This window comes from Salvelinus sp. IW2-2015, unplaced genomic scaffold, assembly GCF_002910315.2.
Source record: "Salvelinus sp. IW2-2015 unplaced genomic scaffold, ASM291031v2 Un_scaffold83, whole genome shotgun sequence".
Lineage (NCBI taxonomy): Eukaryota > Metazoa > Chordata > Actinopteri > Salmoniformes > Salmonidae > Salvelinus > Salvelinus sp. IW2-2015.
Genome location: NW_019942514.1, coordinates 2,089,508 through 2,114,905, shown reverse-complemented (window position 1 = coordinate 2,114,905; position 25,398 = coordinate 2,089,508).

Genomic DNA, 25,398 nt, shown 5'->3' with positions numbered 1-25,398 from the left:
AATTTCAATAGTAGAATTACAGCAGACATGATTGTTTGATCAGTCTGTCCATTAAGATCAACCCCACTATCAGCCCAAACCGTCAACTCAGAGGGAAAGGGAATGGAAGGAGATAGGGGAGAGACCACACACACACACACACACAGGCACACATTCACACCCACACAAATACACTTGCACACTTAACTGATAATACCTGAGAACACGGTGTTTGGAGGATATATTGGCACTGGTGTTGTTAGGCCCGAGACGTTGTCTCCGTGCCAATATATCCTCCAAACACCGCCTTTGAAGGTATTATCACTTTTATACATTGGTTTACCAACATATTCAAATAACGATTTCTATATTTTCATAAAAAATGTTATTTTGATTAATTTAGTCATACTATTTCATCCTTCCACAAGATATAGTTCCGACACAAATCTTTCTACCCAAGCCGGCTGGTCGTTCATTTTATCGGTTCGGTTACCAGTTACCCAGTCGTTCAGTCTTTTTGTTCTGTATCTATGCACATGCGACCCAGTCGTTCGTTCTAAGTGTTCCGTTGCCATGCTGGCAGGCAACGTTCTTATCCCTTGCTTGCTAGCTAGCCAACTACTTATTTACGGTCATGTCAAACAGTGCAGCCAGAATAACAACAGTAGCTGCATTTGTTTAAGCTGTTTTCTAGTGACATTTATTTGGATGAATCCATAACAATGAGCTAACGAGGTGTGATTTCACCTGGCATAGAAAATGTGCTCTCTCTCTTCAGGACACTGTTGTTCAGAGGAGCTAGCCAACAACACAGCTCACACAATCACTTCAAACTGAAGCTGGAAAGACTGCCAACTAGCTGCACTTCGTTTAGTTTGACCTTTTTTCAATTGACATTTCTTTGTATATATCCATAAAGATGATGCCATCTAATTCACAATTTCGACTGGATTAGAAATGCTGCCTGCCTGTTTGCCTCGTCCCGACTAACGACACGCTCAATACTATGGGATAGCTGGAGATCAAATTTGAATATTGAAACAACGTTGCAAATGTCGGAGAGACAGACTGCAAGGTTCATACAAATCTCCGCCGTTGAAAACGAATTGTTAATCTAAAAGAAATGTGAGAATTTCTAGATGCTTTTTATAGTGGAGATCAAGTTTATAAATTGAAGCTGGGCTGATCAGACAGTGGATTGCGCAGTCAGATGGAACAGAGTAAATAGGCATTTTAACGTCATAGATTTAGCTGATGGTAATTTGTGGAATAGACACTGGCAGGAATGCGGTTTTAACCAAATCAGCATTCAGGATTAGACCCACCCGTTGTATAAACACACATATGCACACCTACCCAACTACACACGCATGCACGCACACACACCCATATCTACCCCAAGACTTCTCCATAATCTTCAGTAGACCTACCACCAGCACTTCTGTTATCACTACTCATATATATATATACACTGCTCAAAAAAATAAAGGGAACACTTAAACAACACAATGTAACTCCAAGTCAATCACACTTCTGTGAAATCAAACTGTCCACTTAGGAAGCAACACTGATTGACAATAAATTTCGCATGCTGTTGTGCAAATGGAATAGACAAAAGGTGGAAATTATAGGCAATTAGCAAGACACCCCCAATAAAGGAATGGTTCTGCAGGTGGTGACCACAGAGACCCACTTCTCAGTTCCTATGCTTCCTGGCTGATGTTTTGGTTTACTTTTGAATGCTGGCGTTGCTTTCCACTCTAGTGGTAGCATGAGACGGAGTCTACAACCACACAAGTGGCTCAGGTAGTGCAGCTCATCCAGGATGGCACTCAATGCGAGCTGTGGCAAGAAGGTTTTGCTGTGTCTGTCAGCGTAGTGTCCCAGAGCATGGAGGCGCTACCAGGAGACAGGCCAGTACATCAGGAGAGTGGAGGAGGCCGTAGGAGGGCAAAACAACCCATCAGCAGGACCGCTACCTCCGCCTTTGTGCAAGGAGGATAGGCGGAGCACTGCCAGAGCCCCTGCAAAATGATCTCCAGCAGGCCACAAATGTGCATGTGTCTGCTCAAACGGTCAGAAAACAGACTCCATGTGGGTGGTATGAGGGCCCGACATCCACAGGTGGGGGTTGTGCTTACAGCCCAACACCGTGCAGGACGTTTGGCATTTGCCAGAGAACACCAAGATTGGCAAATTCGCCACTGGCGCCCTGTGCTCTTCACAGATGAAAGCAGGTTCACACTGAGCACGTGATAGACGTGACAGGTCTGGAGACGCCGTGGAGAACGTTCTGCTGCCTGCAACATCCTCCAGCATGACCGGTTTTGGCGGTGGGTCAGTCATGGTTGGGGTGGTGGCATTTCTTTGGGGGGCCGCACAATTTTTATTTTGACCAAATTTCCTTAAATATTGCACTACTTTTGACCAGGGCCCATTAGGTTGCCATTTCGAACATAGCCCTCAGAATACTGCCTTATGAGGGAGGAAAGCAAATTGGTTAGATGAGGACAGGCTTTGATCTAATTAGGGTATTTATGTAAGCTGGCTTCTTTAGTTTGGAGAAATCCTAACTCAGTAGGAGAATCTTATTCACGTATGCTGAGTGATTTAGCATTGCCCATGCTGTCTATTAACACCTCACCTGAACCTCCATGACTTATTGATGGTGTGTGGTCTTGTGTTTCTCGTTGATCGGGGGTGGCGTATTTGGATACTTTCCATTCATCCTTTTCAATGAGAGCTGTGGTTTGATAGAAGTCCCTTTTGGGGATGTCTTGACACTCACACACCACCATACACACATATACATACAGTGGGGAGAACAGTTTTTGATACACTTTCGATTTGCAAGGTTTCCTACTTTAAAGCATGTAAAGGTCTGTAATTTTATCATAGGTACACTTCACTGTGAGAGCGGAATCTAAAAACAAAAATCCAGAAAATCACATTGTATGAATTTTTAAGTAATTAATTTGCATTTTATTGCATGACCATAAGTATTTTGATACATCAGAAAAAGCAGAACTTAATTTTGGTACAGAAACCTTTGGGTTTGCAATTACAGAGATCATACGTTTCCTGTAGTTTCTTGAACCCAGGTTTGCACACCACTGCAGCAGGGATTTTGGCCCACTCCTCCATACAGACCTTCTCCAATCCCTTCAGGTTTCGGGGCTGTCCGCTGGGCAATACGGACTTTTCAGCTCCCTTCCACAGATGTTTCTTTTATTTGGGTTCAGGTCTGGAGACTGGCTAGGCCACTCCGGGACCTTGAGATGCTTCTTACGGAGCCACTCCTTAGTTGCCCTGGCTGTGTGTTTGCGGGTCGTTGTCATGCTGGAGACCCAGCCACGACCCATTACTTCAAATGCTCTTACTGAGGGAAAGGAGGTTGTTGGCCAAGATCTCGCGATACATGGCCCATCCATCCTCCCCTCAATACGGTGCAGTCGTCCTGTCCTTTGCAGAAAGCATCCCCAAAGAATGATGTTTCCACCTCCATGCTTTCACCGATTGGGATGATGTTTCTTGGGCTGTAACTCATCTCTTCTTCTTCCTCCAAACACGGCAAGTGGAGTTTAGACCAAAAAAAGCTCTATTTTTGTCTCAATCAGACCAACATGACCTTCCTTCCCCATTCCTCCTCTGGATCATCCAGATGGTCATTGGCAAACTTCCGACGGGCCTGGACATGCGCTGGCTTGAGCAGCAGGGGACCTTTGCGTGCGCTGCAGTATTTTAATCCATGACGGCGTAATGTGTTACTAATGGTTTTCTTTGAGACTGTGGTCCAGCTCTCTTCAGGTCATTGACCAGGCCTGTCGTGTAGTTCTTGGGTTGATCCCTACCTTCCTCATGATCATTGATGCCCCACGAGGTGAGATCTTGCATGGAGCCCCAGACCGAGGGTGATTGACCTTCATCTTGAACTTCTTCCATTTTCTAATAATTGCGCCAACAGTTGTTGCCTTCTCACCAAGCTGCTTGCCTATTGTCCTGTTAGCCATCCCAGCCTTGTGCAGGTCTACAATTTTTTATCCCTGATGTCCTTACACAGCTTTCTGGTCTTGGCCATCTGTGGAGAGGTTGGAGTCTGTTTGATTGAGTGTGTGGACAGGTGTCTTTTTATACAGTTAACGAGTTGAAACAGGTGCAGTTAATTTACAGGTAATGAGTGGAGAACAGGAGGGCTTCTTAAAGAAAAACTAACAGGTCTGTGAGAGCCGGAATTCTTACTGGTTGGTAGGTGATCAAATACTTATGTCACACAATAAAATGCAAATTAATTACTTAAAAATCATAGAATGTGATTTTCAGGATTTTTGTTTTAGATTCCGTCTCTTACAGTTGAAGTGTACCTATGATAAAAATTACAGACCTCTACATGCTTTGCAAGTAGGAAAACCTGCAAAATTGTCAGTGTATCAAATACTTGTTCTCCCCACTGTATACACAGACAGAAAGATGTGTACATATACACAAACACACACATACACGCACAAATGTGCGATCTCATCTCACACCCCTCTCACAGCATCATACGTCCCACCTGGACAATAGAAATACCTTTGTAAGAATGCTGTTCATCGACTACAGTTTAGCCTTCAACACCATAGTGCCCTCTAAGCTCAGGGCCCTGGGTCTGAACCCCTCTCGGTGCAACTGGGTCCTGGACCCCAAGTGTTGAAGGTAGGCAGCAACACCTTCGCCATGCTGATCCTCAACACAGGGGCCCCACAGGGGTGCGTGCTCAGCCCCCTACTGTACTCCCTGTTAACTCCTTACTGCGTGGCCACACGTCTCCAACTCAATCATCAAGTTTGCTGATGACAAAACAGAGGTAGGCCTGATTACCAACAACAATGAGACGGCCTACAGGGAGGAGGTGAAGAAATTTGTCTTGGCCGCTAAGACCTTCCAACTTCTACAGATGCATCATTGAGAGCATCTTGTCAGGCTGTATCACCGCCTGGTACGGCAATTGCACCGTCTGCAACCGCAGGGATCTCCAGAGGTTGGTGCGGTCAGCCCAACGTATCACTGGGGGCACATTGCCTGCCCTCCAGGACATCTACAGCACCCGGTGTCACAGGAATGCCAAAAAGATCATCAAGGACCTCAGCCACCCAAGCCACGGCCTGTTCACCCCGCTATCATCTAGAAGGTGGAGACAGTACAGGTGCATCAAAGCTGGGACCATGAGACTAAGAAACAGCTTCTATCTCCAGGCCATCAGACTGTTAAACAGGCACCACTAGCCGGCCTCCACCCATTACCCTGCCCTGAACCTTGGTCACTGTTACTAGCCGGCTACCACCTGGTACTCTACCCTGCACCTGTACATAGACTCATTGAACAGTGGTTACTTGAATAATGTTTACATACTGTTTAACCCACTTAATATGTACTGTATATACTGTATTCTAGTCATGGCTCATCTTTTATAACTTTTTATTTTACTGGATTATGTGTGTATAGTTTTTTTTAAATTGCTAGGCATTACTGCACTGTTGGAGCTAGAAACACAAGCACTTCGCTGCACCTGCGATTAACATCTGCAAATCTGTGTACGCGACCAATGAACTTTGATTTGATTAGGAGGCTCTTCCTGTGCCTCGGACACCTAGATGTTGAGTCTCTCATTAGAACCTGCTGTGTAAGGGCCTGTGGACTAGTCTTACCTGAGCCTATGTGAGCACTACAACTCTCACCTCACTCTTCCTCTCTTCTCCCTTCCAGCCCTCACTCTAATCCTCTAACCTCTCCCAGCCCACCCTGCAATCCTACCATCACATCTCCCCCTCCCCCTTGCCCTGGTGTCCCATGGCAACGCGCTAATTAGACCCTGCCACGGCAACAGAGGCGGCGTGGTGTCTCTTCCTCCTCTCTTCCTCCTGTACCTGTCACACCAGCAGCTCCCACCATGCCTGCGGGTAGTGTGTGGGGGCAGATAGGGAGGGGAGTGTGGGCGCTGAAGAGACAGGGGAATGTGGGGGCGGATGGGGAGGAGGGAGCGAGAAGGCCACTGCATGCCACTCCCCACGGCCACTAATAAAACACCCGCCGGACCTCCTGATCGATTGAGGCCTGCTTTGGGCTGACGCCCTGCGAGGCCTCATTAGATAAATGAGACGCATCTGAAAGTGAAGAAAGAGGGGGGAAGGAGAAGAAACAGATTTGTGTCACTTTTGTTTGAGGGAGTGAGGGTATAGGTAGTCTAAGACAGGTGGATTACGACCCAGGCCAACGCAGAAGAGTTTAATTGACCGATTAGCTATGTATAAAAACATAAATGCACAGCCCTTTTATGTTATGGAGATACTCATTAGGGTTTAGTAAGCTCTATATTGCTTCACTAATTTGAGAGTCTTTGCCTTATTGTCTCATGGATGCTTACATTACTTTGACATGATGAAAAGATGGAGACCGAGGGAGAGAGGGATGTATTGTAGATAAAGAAAAAAGTGTTGAAAGGAAAAGGAGATAGGGTCACAGACATGGGAGAAATAGAAAGAGGCGGAGGAAGCAAGAGCAGGAGGTAGAAGGACACAGATAAGGAAGAGAGGGAGTGAGGAAAGGGGGCATCATTAGTGCCAAAAGAGCTCTAATATCATCCAACAAATGTAAAAGCCTGGAGTTTGTGAAATGGCATTGGCACATCGATTGAAACCGGTGCTATGGTCAGATGACATGAAAATAGAGCTCTTTGGCCACGCACACCAGTGGTGGGCTTTGCGTCGAAATAAGGATGCATTAGCAGAAACAAACCACATACCTAGTGTAAAATATGGTGGTGGATCTGTGATGTTATGGGGCTATTTTGATTCCACTGGTCCTGGGGCCCTTGTTAAGGTCAAAACACACACACACACACACACACACACACACACACACACACACACACACACACACACACACACACACACACACACACACACACACACACACACACACACACACACACACACACACACACACACACACACAAAGTCATAAACAAATATGAGAATGCTTCCACACACTTAGGCTGCAGACACAAATGAACAGAAACATATCCTACAAATCCAACAAAGTGAAAACACATTTCATAAATATGTCAACATTAAAAACACTGCAGTGACAATAACATATACACACTACACACGATGGTTGCAAAATTCCAGTAAATGTTCCCCAAAAATGTCAAGATTTTCTAGAAATTCCAGTTGGAAGATTCCTGGAATCAGATGTGAATAAGCAGGAAATCTGTGAATCCTTCAACCGATATTTCTGGAGAACCTGTGAATAGGGAAAGTTACCAGAACTTTACAACCCTACTGCACGTACACACCTCAAACACACATATTTGACACCTCAAATCTCTCCTTCCTTGTGAACGATCGCGAATTTCATCCAAGGTAACATTTGAGACAGCACCTCTCTTCTCAGTGTTGACATCCACAGTATGAAGTGTATCCAGCCAGTCAGGCAGTATGCCAGTCCCAGAGAACAGACAACAGGATTTGAAAAGCTCCTGTTCAACACACGGGCTTTGCTCCATCCATCATAACACCCTGGGCTCCTAGCTACTGTAGCTCCCCTGGCTGGCCCTGTCACTACCAGTCAGCCAAGGTAACGCTCATATCCCTCCGCTTCACCAATCAGGGCCCTGCGGAGAGATATGGCTCTGCAGACTTGTGTATTACTCCACTACAACTGTCCTGTGGAGAGTTTTGATTGGGCCTCGGGATGCCTTGGCTTGGGTTTGATTGATGTTTGGGTGTTGCTTGTGTTTACTATGTGGATAAATTAGGGCAAGCTGGATATTGTGCTTTCTTCTATGAGGGGTTTTTATAGGTGTTATCTTTGTATCTTGTATCTTGTCTGCAGAAACTGTGTGGCGTAGTGAGGTTAAGGGTGCATTGAAGAACGCTGTGCTGTTTTAGAAGACTCATGCCACTTCGAGAGTTGATATCTGTCATTGGCATACCACAGAGCAAACACACACACACACACACACACACACCCACACACCCATATGCACATGAATATAGACACACACACACACACACACACACACAGAACGGATGGTTGTGTACACGTGGGGTCAAGTAAAGGGATACACACACTGACCTCAGCTGTTGACCTCTACAGATAAACGATGGAAGAAAAACACAAGGAGGGCAGATGAAAAACGTTATTCCTCTCCGTCCCTCCCTCCCATAGCAGCTCATTCATCATAGCACCTCAGTGGTGATTGGGTGCGGCGCAAAATTTATCAGAGCCTAAAAATATTAAATACTGTATGTGTTAAGTTTCTAGCGGCAAGTGTCTCAGGCAGCAGTGAGGCTGTAATCGTTGCTGGCCAGCAGAGTTAATTGGATTTATTTGTGTGGGCTTTAATAATGTTGGTTTGAAAATAAACACAGCAGCCATGTTTTTCTGTTGTATTTTTTTGCCACCCCTCTCCTCTGGCTCTGTCATGCCCAAATGCAGATTTGTGCTGTCGGGAGTGTTGACGTTGCGCACATTATTTTTCCAGGGAGAATTGCTCTGTTTAAAGGCTTAATTAAATGGTAGGCCAGGAGTAAACACTCCTGTAGCATTGTGGAAAATGTGTTATTATGGTGTTGTATTAGAGACACGCAGGCACACAGAGCTGTTCGAAGTTTCTCTGCTATAGTCAGGTCGTTCCACGAAAAGAGTGCCTTTTTGAGTCCCTTTGATATGTTAAGTAGAAATAATGCACCAATAATGAATTGTAAAAGTCTGATATACAGTGCCTTCAGAAAGTATTCACACCCCTTCACTTTTTCCACATTTTGTTGTGTTACAGCCTGAATTTTAAATGGATTAAATTGAGATTTTCTGTTGCTGGCCTACACACAATACCCCATAATGTCAAAGTGGAATTATGTTTTTTGAAATGTTTGCAAATTAATAAAAAATTAAAAGCTTAAATGTCTTGAGTCAATAAGTATTAAATCCCTTTGTTATGGCAAGGCTAAATACATTCATGTGTAAACATTTGCTTAACAAGTCACATAATATCAATACACCCAATCACTACAAAGATGCAGGTGTCCTTCCTAACTCAGTTGCCGGAGAGAAAGGAAACCACTCAAGGATTTCACCATGAGGCCAATGGTGACTTTAAAACAGTTACAGAGTTGAATGGCTGTGATAGGATAAAACTGAGGATGGATCAACAACGTTGTAGTTACTCCACTATACTAACCTAAATGACAGACTGAAAAGAAGGAAGCCTGTACAGAATACAAATATTCCAAAACATGCATCCTGTTTGCAATAAGGTGCTAAAGTAAAATGTCCCCCAAAAATTGCAAAGAAATTAACTTTATGTCCTGAATACAAAAGTATTATGTTTGGGGAAAACCCAATACAACACATCACTGAATACCAAGTATGGTGGTAGCTGCATCATGTTATGGGTATGCTTGTCATCGGCAAGGATTAGGGAGTTTTTGTTTTTAGTATCAAAATAAACAGAATAGAGCTAAGCACAGGCAAAATCCTAGAGGAAAACCTGGTTCAGTCTGCTTTCCAACAGACACTTGGAGACAAATTCACCTTTCAGCAGGACAATAACCTAAAACACAAGGCCAAATATACATTGGAGTTGCTTACCAAGAATGTTCCTGAGTGGCCTAGTTGGAGTTTTGACTTAAATCGGCTTCAAATATATGGCAAGAATTAAAATGGCTGCCTAGCAATGATCAACAAACAACTTGACAGAGCTTGAAGAATTAAAAAAATAATGATGTGCAAATATTGTACAATCCAGGTGTGCAAAGCTCTTAGAGACTTACTCAAAAAGACTCGATGCCAAAGGTGATACTAACATGTATTGACTCAGGGTTGTGAATACTTATGTAAATAAGATATTTCTGTATTTCATTTTGAATACATTTGCAAAAATGCCTAAAAACATGTCTTCAATTTGTCATTATGGAGTTTTGTATGTAAAAAAAAAAAAGATTTAATAAAATGTTGAATTCAGGCTGTAACAACAAAATGTGGAATAAGTCAAGAGGTATGAATCATTTCTGAAGGCACTGTATTAAATTAAGTTTCCCTTTAATATGGACCACATGGGCAATTCAATAAATCAGATTTTTTATACAAATAAAGACTTGCTAAAGTGGCAAAACATTCCGCATTTTGGTATGTCCCTCAATCTGTGCACACGCTGTGACTTCTCGGAAGATGATTTTAACCCACATAACCATGATTTTCACCGTCATTACAAGGCCCTAGTTATTTTGTTGCTTTGCCAGTCATTTCTGAAGATGATTATTTATTTAATGTGATTTAGTGATTCATTTACTTATGTCCGTTATTTAAGATCAACTCTTTTACGTGAACTGAACTCTTGATTTAACATTGTGAAACCTTAAAAAAAAAAAAAAATCTAATTAAACATTCAGCATAATTGTCAAATCATAGTGTAAAAGTGCTGGTTCTACTTATTTTGGCCATTTCCTGGTGTTTTGTAGTGGAAAACTGAGTGGGTTGAGCATACCACGTCAACCCTATTACCCATAGATAGACAGAGCAAGAAATGTTTTAACACTTTAAATGTTTTTGTGAAGCTTGCATTCAATTGCCACTCCATGTTGCACACAGCAAGCTTCCATTCCCCCTGTCACAAGGGGATCTATGGCTGATTTAAGATTAAATCATCAACCCTGTTACGATCAACCCTGTTACTTTATTCGGCACTTAATAGGCACTTACTATAGTACTTTTTTTAAACTCTTGCGATGGGAAAACATATTTTTTATGTGCGCTTTAAGACAGAATGTTGAAATTATGTGAAATCAAACATTTATTTTTCTCTCCAAGATACACTTCTCAAAAGGCACCAAATTGGTAGAACGACCCAGTCGTCAGTCACCCTCCCTCTCTCCTTTCTGGCCTTACCTGCCACTCAGGACTGTAAAGCCCACTCTTATGCTACCACACACATACACATATGTCCACGTTGGCACATGAACATGCACAACACACACACACACACACACACTAAGCCCAAAATGAGCGTCAATGTAACCTACGGTAGGAGTGTTATTTTTCCTGTTTTAGCACAGAACTCAAAAAGGACATTAATGGAGCCAGCTAATTTATAGAAAGCTGCAAGAAAACAGAAAGGCCTACAGCAGCAATATTTGCTTACCACCATGCTCCTTACCAGGTACATAATGCTTTTGTATGATCATGAGAGATGCCTCTTAACTGTGCTGCTTTGATGTAATCCCCCTAACCAACCCTACACGTACTCACCTTACAAAGAGCAATCCCAGGATTCCCAGATTTCCTGCTTTTTTTTGGGGGGGGGTGGGGGGGGTTAAGAGAAAATGTTGCAGTTTTAAAGCTAATTTCCTGTAATTCTAAACATGCTTATGAATGACTTTACAGTGCCTTCGGAAAGTATTCAGACCCCTTGACTTTTTATAGCCTTATTCTAAAATGGATAAAATAAAGAGAATTCCTCAGCAATCTACACACAATACCTTATAATGACAAAGTGAAAACAGGTTTATAGATTTTTTTTTACAAATGTATTAAAAAAAATATAACAGAAATACCTTATTTACATAAGTGTTCAGACCCTTTGCTATGAGACTCGAATTTTAGCTCAGGTGCATCCTGTTTCAATTGATCATCCTTGAGATGTTTCTACAACTTGATTAGAGTCCACCTGTAGTAAATTCAATTGATTGGACATGATTTGGAAAGGCAAACAACTGTAAACGTATATAAGGTCCCACAGTTGACAGTGTATGTCAGAGAAAAAACCAAGCCATGAGGTCAAAGGAATTGTCTGTAGAGCTCCGAGACAGGATTGTATCAAGGCACAGATCTGGGGAAGGGTACCAAACCATTTCTGCAGCATGGAAGGTTCTAAGAACACAGTGGTTTCCATCGTTCTTAAATGGAAGAAGTTTGGAACCACCAATACTCCTAGAGCTTGCTGCCCCGCCAAACTGAGCAATCGGGGGAGAAGGGCCTTGGTCAGGGAGGTGACCAAGAACCCCATGGTTACTCTGACAGAGCTCTAGAGTTCCTCTGTGGAGATGGGAGAACCTTCCAGACGGACAACCATCTCTGCAGCACTCCACCAATCAGGCCTTTATGGTAGAGTGGCCAGACGGAAGCCACTCCTCAGTAAAAGGCACATGACAGCCAATTGGAGTTTGCCAAAAGGTACCTAAAGACAATCAGACCATGAGAAACAAGATTCTCTGGTCTGATGAAACCAAGATTGAACTCTTTGGCCTGAAAACTACGCGTCACGTCTGGAGGAAACCTGGCACCATCCCTACGGTGAAGCATGTTGGTGTCAGCATCATGCTGTGGGGATGTTTTTCAGCAGCAGGGACTGGGAGACTAGTCAGGATCGAGGCAAAGATGAACAGAACAAAGTACAGCGAGATCCTTGATGAAAACCTGCTCCAGAGCGCTCTGGACCTCAGACTGGGATGAAGGTTCACTTTCCAACAGGACAATGACCCTAAGCACACAGCCAAGACAACATAGGAGTGGCTTCGGGACAAGTCTCTTGAGTGGCCTAGTGGACTTGAACCCGATCTAACATCTCTGAAGAGGCCTGAAATAGCTGTGCAGCAACACTCCCCATCAACCTGACAGAGCTTGAGAGGATCTGCAGAGAAGAATGGGAGAAACTCCCCAAATACAAGTGTGCCAAGCTTGTAGCGTCATACCCTGGAAGACTCGAGGCTGTAATCGCTGCCAAAGGTGCTTCAAAGTACTGAGTAAAGGCTCTGAATACTTATTTTAAATGTGATATTTCATTATTTTATTTTATTAGCAAATATAAACATTTAAAATAATGGTTTTTGCTTTTTCATTATGGAAATTATGGGGTATTGTGTGTAGATTGATGAGGGGGGAAAACTATTTAATCAATTTTAGAATAAGGTTGTTGTTAGGTTCTTATTTTTCAGAGTAAATGACTCACAGACACTAGAGAAGCTTTAATCAAGTTTAAATCTTCCCAAAGGTTCTGTACAGCTGTAATCAGACAGCAAAACATGTCTCTCCATTGGTTATATACATCCTACGTAAGACACTCCCTCTCTCCAATCCTTAGTTTATGCCCAAGAGAAAGAAGGTAACCAGATACTAACCCTGATTACTCCCTTAAGGGGAACTGACCTCACCCCTCACCTCCTGACCTCAACCCCTCCTTCACCTAATCTACAGATATCCATCTGTCTTCCCTATATCAACACATCGCTCTCCTCTCCCCCATCAAACACATTCCAAAGCCTTCTGGCTTTTTACAGAGAACCCTTAACTTCTGACACAAAACCCATTCTCTTCCACTCTTCCTATTCAAGGCTTCTTCTTCTCTATCATTTATTTAATATCTCAATGTTCAAAGTTTAGCCGATTCCAAAACTGTAAATTAACAAAATGTGGGGAAAAAATCAAGGGTTCTGAATAATTTCCGAAGGCACTGAATATACCAAACATTAGCAACACCTTCCTTTTGAGTTGCACCCTCCCCCTTTGCCCTCAGAACAGCCTCAATTAACTGGGCATAGACTCTACAAGGTGTTGAAAGCATTCCGCATGGATGCTCGCCCATGTTGACTCCAATACTTCACACAGTTGTGTCAAGTTGGCTGGATGTCCTTTGGGTGGTGGACCATTCTTGATACACACGGAAACTGTTGAGCGTGAAAAATCTAGCAGCGTTGCAGTTCTTGATACAAACCGGTGCGCCTGGCACCTTCTACAATTCCCTGTTCAAAGGCACTTAAATATTTTGTCTTGCCCATTCACAATCCATGAATTTATCATGTGACATAAGGGATCATAGCTTTCAGCTGGATTCACCTCGTCAGTCTATGTCATGGAAAGAGCAGGTATCCTTGATGTTTTGCAGACTCAGAACCTTTTATTGCAAAGTTTGCTGTTTTAGTATACCCAGTGCACTCGGGCTCCCGAGTGGTGCAGCGGTCTAAGGAATTGTAAATAAGAATTTGTTTTTAACTGACTTGCCTAGTTATATAAAGGTTAAATAAATAATAATGTATATACTGAACAAAAATATGAACTCAACATGCAACAATTTCAAAGATTTTACTGAGTTAAAGTTCATATAAGGAAATCAGTCAATTGAAATTAACAAATTAGGCCCTAATCAATGGATTTCAAATGACTGGGTAAGGGTGCACACACTGGGGAGCCAGGTCCACCCAATCAGAATGAGGGCTTTATTACAGACAGAAATACAATCTCACCACCAAACCTGTTTAAAAGAAGGTCACTTTATCGTCCATTTTCCACACACACAGAGACTCCTAAAATACCAGCCAAATACATTTCGAATTGGGAAGAAGTATATGCCAAGGACTTATGTTTAATAGATACACATTATCTTGAATGTGCATCACAGTACCCCTATGCAATGTAGTTTTTTATGACAGTGCATTGAGCTAGCTCATTTAGCCCTCCAGTCAGCACTGACAACGGTACGCTACTTTCTCAACATCAAATAGCAATTACAGGCGTGCACATAACGGAGGTTCCACAAGAACTGTCACCGATCAAATCATTTCAAATGCCCATCCCTAGTGTTCAGTTGTAACGGGTGTCGTCGTCTGAAGAGGAAGAATCGGACCAAAGCGCAGCATGGTAAGTGTTCATGACTTTTATTTACTAGAACTAGAACAAAATAACAAAGTGCAAAACGAAACCGAAACAGTTCTGTCAGGTGCAGAAAACACTAAACAGAAAATAACTACCCACAAAACACAGGTGGGAAAATGCTACCTAAGTATGGTTCCCAATCAGAGACAACGATAGACAGCTGTCCCTGATTGAGAACCATACCCGGCCAAAACAAAGAAATACAACACATAGAAAAATGAACATAGAATGCCCACCCAAATCACACCCTGACCAAACCAAAATAGAGACATAAAATGCTCTCTAAGGTCAGGGCGTGACATCAGTGCACCAACCACACTGTAATTGTATAGTTTCGGGAATTGAAGACACAAAGAGACTGACTGTTCAGGCTGTTTATGTATTCCTGAAAATATTTGTGCAATATACTGTGTACAGTTTCCAATTCGTATTGGTTTTGCATATGCCTTTGGAAAAACATCTACTTTACAGTTCCACATTCTGATTGGTGTTGTGATTGCCCTTGGAAATACATTTTGGTTTGATTGGTAAATGTGTTCATGGAAAAAGATCACTCATTTGACTGTACTGTGTACAGTTTCCTATTCTGATCAGTGTCATGTAAGCCTTTGGAAAAACATTTGACATTTTTGGTAAACCCCAGAGCTCAAGATCTAATAAACCATTTGCTTCATCAAATTCCATCGAGGCCAAACTCAAGTGTACCAGAGCCCAAGAACAGACTCCAGTTCAGTTGTTTGTTCATGGAAATGGACAGTCACTCGTGGTACTTTTTCAACTCTTGGGGAAAAAGCTAATCACAAACTGTACAGTTTGTAGGCCTACCAGACTGCAAAAACTTTTACCAAGCTGAATGGTTCGGTTTCAATGGCGTTTGGCCACAATTCCTCAGTGGTTTTGGCCAAAAGATGGCACTGAAATGCTCCGTTCGCCAGGGACATTTCAGGCAGCTTTCATAAACAATCAAGATTGGGATGAATAATATCATTATTGTTTTCTTATTCCTTTTCATCTCGCCGACTATGATTGGTTTGTGTTCCCTAATCTGCTGACGACACCGTTCACCGTCGATGAGATCATCAGACTTAATTGTCATTTGGATTCAAATGAGTCTGGAACGAGGCTCGCAACATATCCAAGGATGTTAGACAAACAATTACTGTTGATTTTAATAAGCTTGATGACAGTTTGAAGTATTTTCGTACTATCAAAATATGAGCAACTCTATCAACTACCGGTCAAAGTCTCAGACTGTGTTTTGCCTGATTTGATGTTTATCAGTTGTCCTCCACCACACAGCATCTTCAAAAGTAAACACTCTTTACGTAAATGTGCTCACACTAGCTTATGACTTGAAAACGCTGATGAATATTTGTGAGACATACAAAAATAGGCTTGCATGGTTTCTCTTAGTTCTGACAACTCTCTCTCACACACACACACACACACACACACACACACACACACACACACACACACACACACACACACACACACACACACACACACACACACACACTATCATTTATTGGGCTATAAATTCTGGTAACACCACTCCACACCAAATCTAATGACAAAACTATAAAATCTGAAACTGTGGATATTCACATCAACAAATAACCTTAAAATCATTACATTGTCATCTCTCTTATCAAAATGAAGACAACAAATACATACATTTACTCAAAAACATTTGTATCTGTCTCTTATACACATCTAGATGTGTATAAGAGACAGCACACACACACACACACACACACACACACACACACACACACACACACACACACACACACACACACACACACACACACACACACACACTATCATTTATTGGGCTATAAATTCTGGTAACACCACTCCACACCAAATCTAATGACAAAACTATAAAATCTGAAACTGTGGATATTCACATCAACAAATAACCTTAAAATCATTACATTGTCATCTCTCTTATCAAAATGAAGACAACAAATACATACATTTACTCAAAAACATTTGTATTATCCCATAAAATGATCTGTACTCTTAATTTTTGGACCCGGACTTACAGTTGAAGTCGGAAGTTTACATACACTCAATTAGTATTTGGTAGCATTGCCTTTAAACTGTTTAACTTGGGTCAAACGTTTCGGGTAGCCTTCCACAAGATTCCCCCAATAAGTTGTGTGAATTTTGGACCATTTCTCCTGACAGAGCTGGTGTAACTGAGTCAGGTTTGTAGGCCTCCTTGCTCGATTTTTCAGTTCTGCCCACACATTTTTTATTTATTTATTTATTTTTTACCCCCTTTTTCTCCCCAATTTCGTGGTATCCAATTGTTAGTAATTACTATCTTGTCTCATCGCTACATCTCCCGTACGGGCTCAGGAGAGACGAAGGTCGAAAGCCATGCGTCCTCCGAAACACAACCCAACCAAGCCGCATTGCTTCATAACCTGTTGAGGATAGAGGGCGCTATTTTCACTTTGGGGRAAAATCGTGCCCAATTTAAACGGCCTCGTACTCTATTCTTGCTCGTACAATATGCATATTAGTATTACTATTGGATAGAAAACACTCTCAAGTTTCTAAAACCGTTTGAATTATATCTGTGAGTAAAACAGAACTCATTTTGCAGGAAACTTCCTGTCAGAAAGTGAAAAATCTGAAATCGAGGCTCTGTTCCAGGGCCTCCCTATCAATTTGCTTGAAATTTATGACTATACATGCACTTCATACGCCTTCCACTAGATGTCAATAGGCAGTGAGAGGTGAAATGGGGAGTCTAGGTATATCTATGGTCAAAAGAGAGGTCTTGGAATGACATGACCCCAATTTCCTTTGTTCAGGAAGACGCGGGAAGGACATCAGCTTTGGCTTCTGAAAAGCTTTCCTTATAGACGGCTAATATCTCCGGCTTTGATTTTATTTGATAAATGTGATAATATCATCGTAAAGTATGTTTTTTCAATACAGTTTTATCAGATTATTGAAATTTTTTCGGGAGTTTTGGCGTGTTCCGTTCTCTGCGTTTGGTGACGATGGACAGCTTCGCGCCACTTGGCAAGTTTTGGTTGCTAAATCAACAGACGAAGAGGACATTCTAAATCCAAACAACGATTGTTCTGGACAAAGGACCCCTTGTACAAGATTCTGATGGAAGCTCAGCAAAAGTAAGAACAATTTATCTCCAGCTTTGTTTTTATTTGATACATATTAGAAAAACATCATAAAGTAGGTTTTTTCAACCGAGTTTCAATTCGACAGGAGAGAAGGACATTCTAAAACCAAACAACGTTCTCTGCGTTTGGTGACGATGGACAGCTTCGCGCCACTTGGCAAGTTTTGGTTGCTAAATCAACAGACGAAGAGGACATTCTAAATCCAAACAACGATTGTTCTGGACAAAGGACCCCTTGTACAAGATTCTGATGKAAGCTCACCAAAAGTAGGACCCATTTATGATGTTATTTCGTATTTCTGTCGAAAATGTTTACTATTAGTTTCCGCCCAGATTTTGGGCGCTCTCTCGCTATAACGTAAGCTGTRTGTCGTACTAAAGTTATTTTTAGAATTCTAACACGGCGATTGCATTAAGAACTAGTGTATCTATCATTTCCTGTACAACATGTATTTTTTAGTAAAGTTTATGATGAGTTATTTGGTCAGAATAGGTGAGTGTCAGAAATATATATCCGGAGATTCTAGAAAATAGTTGCTACGTTTTCACAATGTATAACCACGGATTTCAGCTCTAAATATGCACATTTTCGAACAAACCATATATGTATTGTGTAATATGATGTTATAGGACTGTCATCTGATGAAGTTTATGAAGGTTAGTGAAATAATTAATATCTTTTGCTGGTTTTGTCGCTATCGCTACTGTTGCCTTGAATCAATGCTGTTGTGTGGTTGGCTATTGTAGTAAGCTAATATAATGCTATATTGTGTTTTCGCTGTAAAACACTTAAAAAATCTGAAATATTGGCTGGATTCACAAGATGTTTGTCTTTCATTTGCTGTACACCATGTATTTTTCATAAATGTTTTATGATGAGTATTTAGGTATTTCACATTGGTCTCTATAATTACTCTGGCTGCTTCGGTGCTATTTGTGATGGTAGCTGCAATGTAAAACTATGATTTATACCACAAATATGCACATTTTTCGAACAAAACATAGATTTATTGTATAACATGTTATAAGACCGTCATCTGATGAAGTTGTTTCTTGGTTAGTTTGGTTGGTTCTTGGTTAGTTTGGTTGGTTTTGTGCAAGCTACCTGTGCTGTGAAAGAAATGTCTGTGCTTTTTTGTATTTGGTGGTGAGCTAACATAAATAWAYGTGGTGTTTTCGCTGTAAAACATTTWAAAAATCGGACATGTTGACTGGATTCACAAGATGTTTATCTTTCATTTGCTGWATTGGACTTGTTAATGTGTGAAAGTTAAATATTTCTCAAAAATATTTTTTGAATTTCGCGCTCTGCCTTTTCAGTGGAATGTGGGCGGAGTTCCGCTAGCGGAACCCCTGTCCTAGACAGGTTTTAACACAGTGCGAATCCAACCCGGAAGCCAGCCGCACCAATGTCGGAGGAAACACCGTGCACCTGGCAACCTTGGTTAGCGCGCACTGCGCCCGGCCCGCCACAGGAGTCGCTAGTGCGCGATGGGCCAAGGATATCCCTACCGGCCAAACCCTCCCTAACCCGGACGACGCTAGGCCAATTGTGCATTGCCCCACGGACCTCCCGGTCGCGGCCGGCTGCGACAGAACCTGGGCGTGAACCCAGAATCTCTGGTGGCACAGCTAGCACTGCGATGCAGTGCCCTAGACCACTGTGCCACCCGGGAGGCCCGCCCCCACATTTTCTAATGGATTGAGGTCAGGGCTTTGTGATGGCCACTCCAATACCTTGACTTTGTTGTCCTTAAGCCATTTTGCCACAACTTTTGGAAGACCCATTGCGACCAAGCTCTAACTTCTTGACTGATGTCTTGAGATGTTGTTTCAATATATCCACAATTTTCCTGCCTCATGATGCCATCTATTTTGTGAAGTGCACCAGTCCCTCCTGCAGCAAGCACCCCCACAACATGATGCTGCCACCCCGTGCTTCACTGTTGGGATGGTGTTCTTCGGCTTGCAAGCCTCCCCCCTTTTTCCTCCAAACATAACGATGGTCATTATAGCCAAACAGTTATATTTTTGTTTCATCAGACCAGAGGACATTTCTCCAAAAAGTCCGATCTTTGTCCCCATGTGCAGTTGCAAATCGTATTCTGGCTTTTTTTATGGCGGTTTTGGAGCAGTGGCTTCTTCCTTGCTGAGTTACCTTTTCATGTTATGTCGATATAGGAGTCGTTTTACTGTGGATATAGATACTTTTGTACCTGTTTCCTCCAGCATCTTCACAAGGTCCTTTGCTGTTGTTCTGGGATTGATTTGCACTTTTCGCACCAATGTACGTTCATCTCTAGGAGACAGAACGCGTCTCCTTCCTGAGCGGTATGACAGCTCCGTGGTCCCTTGGTGTTTATACTTGCGTACTATTGTTTGTACAGATGAACTTGGTACCTTCAGGTGTTTGGAAATTGCTCCCAAGGATGAACCAGACTTGTGGAGGTCTACAAGTTTTTTCTGAGGTTTTGGCTGATTTCTTTTGATTTTCCCATGATGTCAAGAAAAGAGGCACTGAGTTTGAAGGTAGGCCTTGAAATACATCCACAGATACACCTCCAATTGACTCATGAGGTCAATTAGCCTATCAGAAGCTTCTAAAGCGTGACACCATTTTCTGGACTTTCCCAAGCTGTTTAAAGGCACAGTCAACTTAGAGTATGTAAACTTCCGACCCAAAAATGATTTGTGTCATGCACAAAGTAGATGTCCTAATCGACTTGCCAAACTATAGTTTGTTAACAAGAAATTTGTGGAGTGGTTGAAAAACTAGTTTTAATGACTCCAACCTAAGTGTATGTAAACTAACGACTTTAACTGTATGTGGTACATTTTCACAACTTTTAATGGACAAAACGCTAAACAGATATTCAAAATTACTCATATTTCTAAGTACAACAAATAAATTCATAAAGTCCCTTGTTCACTCTTTCAATTTGGATACATATTCAATCTAAGTGTTTGCTTTTAAAATGCAATATTCACTTTACTTTTCATATGATTTTTTTGTAATTTGTTAAAATAAAAATGACTATAATTTAATCAAACTACTCAAAACTGCTAAATACTGAACCAAAATGATGTAGTTACTGTAACGTGTATAGTTTGATAACTGCTGAACACTACACTTCAAGGACCTGGAGTGGCCTAGCCTGCGCTGCAGGATTTTAATCCATGACGGCATAGTGTGTTACTAATGGTTTTCTTTGAGACTGTGGTCCCAGCTCTCTTCAGGTCATTGACCAGGTCCTGCCGTGTAGTTCTGGGCTGATCCCTCACCTTCCTCATGATCATTGATGCCCCACGAGGTGAGATACATGGAGCCCCAGACCGAGGGTGATTGACCGTCATCTTGAACTTCTTCCATTCTCTAATAATTGCGCCAACAGTTTGTGCCTCCCCAAAGCTGCTTGCCTATTGTCCTGTAGCCCATCCCAGCCTTGTGCAGGTCTACAATTTTATCCCTGATGTCCTTACACAGCTCTCTGGTCTTGTAGAGAGAGGACTGTGATTGAGTGTGTGGACAGGTGTCTTTTATAACAGCGAGTTCAAACAGGTGTAGTTAATACAGGTAATGAGTGGAAACAGGAGGGTTCTTAAAGAAAAACGAACAGGTCTGTGAGAGACGGAATTCTTACTGGTTGGTAGGTGATCAAATACTTATGTCATGCAATAAAATGCAAATGAATTACTAAAATCATTCAATGTGATTTTCTGGATTTTTGTTTTAGATTCCGTCTCTCACAGTTGAAGTGTACCTCAGTGAGGGAAAAAAGTATTTGATCCCCTGCTGATTTTGTACGTTTGCCCCTAACAAAGAAATTATCAGTCTATAATTTTAATGGTAGGTTTATTTGAACAGTGAGAGACAGAATAACAACAAAAATATCCAGAAAAACGCATGTCAAAAATGTTATAAATTTGCATTTTAATGAGGGAAATAAATTGACCCCCTCTCAATCAGAAAGATTTCTGGCTCCCAGGTGTCTTTCATACAGGTAACGAGCTGGATTAGGAGCACACTCTTTAAGGGAGTGCTCCTAATCTCAGTTTCTTACCTGTATAAAAGACACCTGTCCACAGAAGCAATCAATCAATCAGATTCCAAACTCTCCACCATGGCCAAGACCAAAGAGCTCTCCAAGGATGTCAGGGACAAGATTGTAGATCTACACAAGGCTGGAATGGGCTACAAGACCATTGCCAAGCAGCTTGGTGAGAAGGTGACAACAGTTGGTGCGATTATTCGCAAATGGAAGAAACACAAAATAACTGTCAATCTCCCTCGGCCTGGGGCTCCATGCAAGATCTCACCTCGTGGAGTTGCAATGATCATGAGAATGGTGAGGAATCAGCCCAGAACTACACAGAGAGATCTTGTCAATGATCTCAAGGCAGCTGGACCATAGTCACCAAGAAAACAATTGGTAACACACTACGCCGTGAGAGGCTGAAATCCTGCAGCGCCCGCAGGGTCCCCTGCTCAAGAAAGCACATATACATGCCCGTCTGAAGTTTGCCAATGAACATCTGAATGATTCAGAGGACAACTGGTGAACGTGTTGTGGTCAGATGAGACCAAAATGGAGCTCTTTGGCATCAACTCAACTGCCGTGTTGGAGGAGGAGGAAGTGCTGCCTATGACCCCAAGAAACCATCCCCCCCGTCAAACATGGAGGTGGAAACATTATGCTTTGGGGGGTGTTTTCTGCTAAGGGGACAGGACAACTTACCGCATCAAAGGGACGATGACGGGGCCATGTACCGTCAAATCTTGGGTGAAAACCTCCTTCCCTCAGCCAGGGTATTGAAAATGGGTCGTGGATGGGTATTCCAGCATGACAATGACCCAAACACACACGGCCAAGGCAACAAAGGAGTGGCTCAAGAAAAAGCACATTAAGGTCCTGGAGTGGCCTAGCCAGTCTCCAGACCTTAATCCCATAGAAATCTGTGGAGGGAGCTGAAGGTTGAGTTGCCAAACGTCAGTCTCGAAACCTTAATGACTTGAAGAAGATCTGCAAAGAGGAGTGGGACAAAATCCCCTCTGGGATGTGTGCAAACCTGGTGCCCAACTACAGAAACATCTGACCTCTGTGATTGCAGAAAACATGACTTAGTACTTGGTGGCAAAACCCTTGTTGGCAGAGGGGTCAAATACTTATTTCCCTCATTAAAATGCAAATCAATGTATAACATTTTTGACATGCGTTTTTCTGGATTTTTTTGTTGATATTCTGTCTCTCACTGTTCAAATAAACCTACCATTAAAATTACAGACTGATCATTTCTTTGTCAGTGGGCAAACGTACAAAATCAGCAGGGGATCAAATACTTTTTTCCCTCACTGTATAATACAAATTACAGACCTCTACATGCTTTGTAAGTAGGAAAACCTGCAAAATCGGCAGTGTATCAAATACTTGTTCTCCCCACTGTATATATATTTATATATATATCGATGTGGCTATAAATACCACATCATTCTCCATCTGCTTAAATAGGACAACTTGGAAAGAGTCACTATGTGCTACCATTTGGAATTATAGTGTATTGTAAAATGTACTGCTGAAATACCTGAGTTGTTTAAAACAATATATTCAATGTGTGTCGGTGCACATACTCTACCTCCTGCCCCTGTCTCACTGTGGTTCCGGCCATGCCGCTGGAACATTAGGGGCCACATCCCCCCTCCCATCTGCCCCCGCCCTGACGTCTCCAGGCTGCGGGCTCCGACAGGCAGGGTTGCCGTGGTGATGGATGGCGCTGAGTTTCAGTGTCAGAGTGTTGCTCGGTTGCTACATGCCGCGTGTGTCCCTGTCTCAGCCTCACAGTCAGGTCAACTCTCCTCTCCTCTGCCTTTAATTAGAGAGCCCCACTTTACAGGGAGAAGAATACCTTGTTTAGTTTAGTTTTATTAGGGTCCCCATTAGCTGTTGCAGATGCAGCAGCTGCTCTTCCTGGTTTGACATGCGTCAACGAACGGTGCTACCTGTTGGAGTGGGGCGGGGTTTTGCCTTTAGAGCACTCCAACCTGTACACGGATCAAATAAATCAGCTAAACACTGGGCATTTAAAGGCAAAACCCCACCCCACTCCAACAGGTAGCACTTGCAAACAATCCCCATTAGCTGACGCATGTCAGATGAGGAAGAAAGAGAGGAAGTACAGTATACAGAGGTAGACGGTGGAGTTCGGAACAACAAAGCTGGGTAGAGGAATGTAAGAGAGGGTTGCGATTAAGGGAGCGATGCTGGTAACGCTTTATACAGATTGTCCCAAGTAGATGGTTTGTAGATTGTTTGTAGATGTTCAATAACTGTGAACAACAGTTCAACTAACTATCCACTAACCCTAACCCTAACCCGTACCCGTACCCTAAACCTTACTCTCAACCTAACTCTAACTGAAACCTTAGCAAGTAGTTGCTTATCAACAGATAGTATGACCATCTGTAGATCATCTATATGGGACTGTCCAAATAGTGGGACTACTACCTATGAGGAAGCCAGGGGCCTAATTTATTAGGGCGAGGTGTCCCTCTGTCGACAACGTCCGGTGAAATTCCGGTGAAAACGCATTGGAAAATATGGATATTAAACATTTAGGTACATACAAGTGTCTTATGTCGGTTAAAAGCTTAAATTCTTGTTACTCTAACTGCACTGTCCGATTTACAATAGGCTTTACAGCGAAAGCATGCCATGCGATTGTTTGAGGACGGTGGCCCATATCAACATATTTTTCCACCGGCACAGGCTTCATAAATTCACAAATAGCGATTTAAATATTCACTTACTTTTTGAAAATCTTCCTCTGATTTGCAATCCAAAGGGTACCAGCTACTACATGTAGTGTCGTTTTGTTAGATAAAATCCTTCTTTATATCCCAAAATGTCAGTTTAGTTGGCGCCATCGATTTGAGTAATCCATGCAGAGAAAGTAATCCAAAAAGCTACCGCTAAACTTTGTTAAAACAAGTCAAAATACATTTCTATTTAATTCTCAGGTACCCTAAAATGTATTTAAACTATAATATTTCATACGGAAATAAGTATGTTCAATAGGAAAACAATATTAGCAGGTGCGCATCCTCTTCGTCGCATGCAGAGACTAATTTCCAACTCTGAGTCCCAGTACTAAAACTCAGAATTCTTCCTCGGTTTGGAAGAAACAAGCCTGAAACCTTGAACAAAGACTGTTGACATCTAGTGGAAGTCATAGGAATTGCAATCTGGGAGCTGCATTTGGATATGCCCCTATACTTTCCATTGTAAGAGCATGGGCTCTCTCAAAAAATTAAATATCTGGTTGGTTTTTCTTTGGATTTTCTCCTACCATATCTATTGTGTTATAGTCTCATATGTTACTTTAACATTTCTACAAACTTCAAAGTGTTTTCTATCCAATGGTACCAATTATATGCATATCCTGGCTTTTGGGCCTGAGTAATAGGCCGTTTCCTTTGGGCACGTCAGTCAGACAGGAAGTGGAGAAAAATAGACCCTAGACTGAAGAAGTTTTAAGTTCCATAGTGGCACATACTGGCACTCGCACACACAGACATG